This window comes from Rhinoderma darwinii, chromosome 4, assembly GCF_050947455.1.
Source record: "Rhinoderma darwinii isolate aRhiDar2 chromosome 4, aRhiDar2.hap1, whole genome shotgun sequence".
NCBI classification, from domain to species: Eukaryota; Metazoa; Chordata; class Amphibia; order Anura; family Rhinodermatidae; genus Rhinoderma; species Rhinoderma darwinii.
In genome coordinates, this window is record NC_134690.1 from 286287097 (window position 1) to 286290223 (window position 3127).

Sequence of the window (3127 nt, forward strand, 5' to 3'; positions counted from 1 at the left end):
AATCCTATAATGTGTGATACTGTCTGCTAAACCGCTGTTTCTAATCTTATCCATAGCTTTAGGGTCGTAGTGCTACAGATATGCTGTCTCATATGGATTTTGAAGGCTAAATTTCACTTCGGGGCAGTTGACAATTTTTTTTTTTTTTTAAAGTTTTTTGAGGCTGAAAACGCACCCGGAACACGCACCAAAAAATGGACGAAAATGCCTCACATTTATTTCAATGGGAGGCGGAGGCCTTTTTGTTCCGCAAGTGAGTAAAATGGCTGGCGGGAAAAATAAGGGAATTGCCCCATCTGCGCAATTTCTTCAGTAGAAAAAAATGAAACCTGCCGGAACGTTGACAGACGGAAACCATTATCAATGTTTCCTTCACCATTGATATCAATGGCGATGCAAACGGAAAATAATGTTTCACACTGGCTTTCCGTTGCGGGGTTCCACGATGGAAACCTCCGACGGAACCCCTCAACGGAAAGCCAACACTGATGTGAACAGGCCCTTAGTGTAAGGTAACGTGTACTCTTTTGTTTAATCTTGATACACCATATTAGACTTTAAAAAAACAAACGAATGTACCACACTAAACTCGTATTTTTCTTACACAATTTTAGAAAAGAAACATTACACCTAATAATTTGATTGATAATAGTAATAATAGACTTGACACAGTTCATGTTATTTTAATATTTTTATTTTGATAAAAAATGTTGTTATATATTTATATAGCACTGTAACGTCAACTTTTGTAATAAACTTATTATAGAATAAACTTTGTTCCATGTTTTTTGATAATATTTTTTTCAGAAAAAATTTATTAAGCATCCTATCATATTATGACTGTTTCAAAACACTCTCTATCTGTTCCAGAGATGTAAAAAATCATCGCATTTAATAGGGTGTAATCTGTTTGAGTAGACACAGAACACTGCTTTGGATGACACTCAGAGAGACTTTCTTTGCAAAAATCGTCCACGGCAAGATCTTCACTGGTCGAGGTACCAGCAACGGCATGATCAAATGGTCTCTTCATTTTTTTCTTCTTTCTGTCCTTCTTCAGGGTCTCTTCTATGTAACACTTACCCTCTGGAATTTGTTGGAAAATGGTAGGCAGTGCATCTTGACGGAGTGTTTGGCAATGTTTGGTTTCCTTATAACAATCTTGGCTGAAATGTAGTGAGCACATGCGGAATTTTTGACACTTATCTTCAATTATTGTTTGTATCATTTTGTTGATGTCTGTAAAATTCTGACCAGTTTGATTTAGCCATTGTTGTATGCGTTGTGGATCCTTTGGAAAGGAATGCAAGCGGATAGCTATGCTTTGATCCTTTCTGCCTGTCTTACTCAGGCAATTGCTAATAACGCATGAAGGCATTGTATTTATCTGTAATCGCAAAAAAAAAAAAATTGACAGAAATCTATTGAAAAAAAAAAAGCATAAAATTAAGCCGCATGCACACGACCGTAAAAACACCCGTTATTGCGGGTCGTAATTCCGACCCGCGATAACGGGCCCATAGACTTCTGTTAGTCACGGGTACCTTCCCGTTTTCTCACGGGAAGGTGCCCGTGCCGTTAAAAAAATAGAACATGTTGTATTTTTTAATTTTACGGGCCGTGCTGCTATACTTTATAATGGCAGCACGGCTCGGAAAAGCGGCCGGCTGCCCATGGCCGCCCGTGCCCGGCCGTGCTGGTAATTACGATTCGTAATTACGAGCACGGTCGTGTGCATGAGGCCCCAAACGGTTAGTTGTAAGAAAGACACTTACCAACGTTTAAGAAAAATAAGTTAACGTTTTTACCTTGGTAAGTTGATTGGTTGACATGTACGATGTTATCTGTTTCAGTATTGCCTTCAAAATTGTTTAGAATATACTTACCAAGGCCACAACACATGAACGAATGTACGTCCTAAGATTTATTGATTGCCTAGTGTACAAAATTAATATAACAATTAAAAAATGTTTGATACGTTTTCCAACGTTGTAATGTAGCCTCAAATTTTTTTAAAACTAGTACTTACCTATTTTTTATCTTTTGTAAGTTTCAAACTAAGATAGAAAATGTGATTTGCTGTACTTCAAGTAAGCAGAATCCAAGCTGGAAAAAGGGACACAATGTAACATTTCAGTACATGACATAACTACATAACCAAGAATGCAATGCAACACATCACTACATAACCAAGAATGCAATGCAACACATCACTACATAACCAAGAATGCACTGCAACACATCACTACATAACCAAGAATGCAATGCAACACATAACTACATAACCAAGAATGCAATGCAACACATAACTACATAACCAGCAATGCAATGCAACACATCACTACATAACCAAGAATGCAATGCAACACATCACTACATAACCAAGAATGCAATGCAAAACATCACCACATAACCAAGAATGCAATGCAACACATCACTATATAACCAAGAATGCAATGCAACACATCACTACATAACCAGCAATGCAATGCAACACATCACTACATAACCAAGAATGCAATGCAACACATAACTACATAACCAAGAATGCAATGCAACACATAACTACATAACCAGCAATGCAATGCAACACATCACTACATAACCAAGAATGCAATGCAACACATCACTACATAACCAGCAATGCAATGCAACACATAACTACATAACCAAGAATGCAATGCAACACATAACTACATAACCAGCAATGCAATGCAACACATCACTACATAACCAAGAATGCAATGCAACACATCACTACATAACCAAGAATGCAATGCAACACATCACTACATAACCAAGAATGCAATGCAACACATCACTACATAACCAAGAATGCAATGCAACACATCACTACATAACCAGCAATGCAATGCAACACATCACTACATAACCAGCAATGCAATGCAACACATCACTACATAACCAAGAATGCAATGCAACACATAACTACATAACCAAGAATGCAATGCAACACATCACTACATAACCAAGAATGCAATGCAACACATCACTACATAACCAAGAATGCAATGCAACACATCACTACATAACCAAGAATGCAATGCAACACATCACTACATAACCAAGAATGCAATGCAACACATCACTACATAACCAGCAATGC

At 37.4% G+C, this 3127-nt stretch overlaps 1 long non-coding RNA gene across 1 annotated transcript; it reads right to left on the reverse strand.

Annotated features, from left to right (window-relative positions):
* Window positions 1–1004: 1004 nt before the first annotated feature.
* On the reverse strand, window positions 1005–2083 carry LOC142761141 (uncharacterized). The gene is made up of 3 exons (XR_012883519.1): window positions 2030–2083; window positions 1887–1935; window positions 1005–1387 (listed from the first exon to the last, which is right to left on the reverse strand). It is a non-coding gene; the product is annotated as an uncharacterized LOC142761141 (long non-coding RNA).
* Between the last annotated feature and the right edge of the window lie 1044 nt (window positions 2084–3127).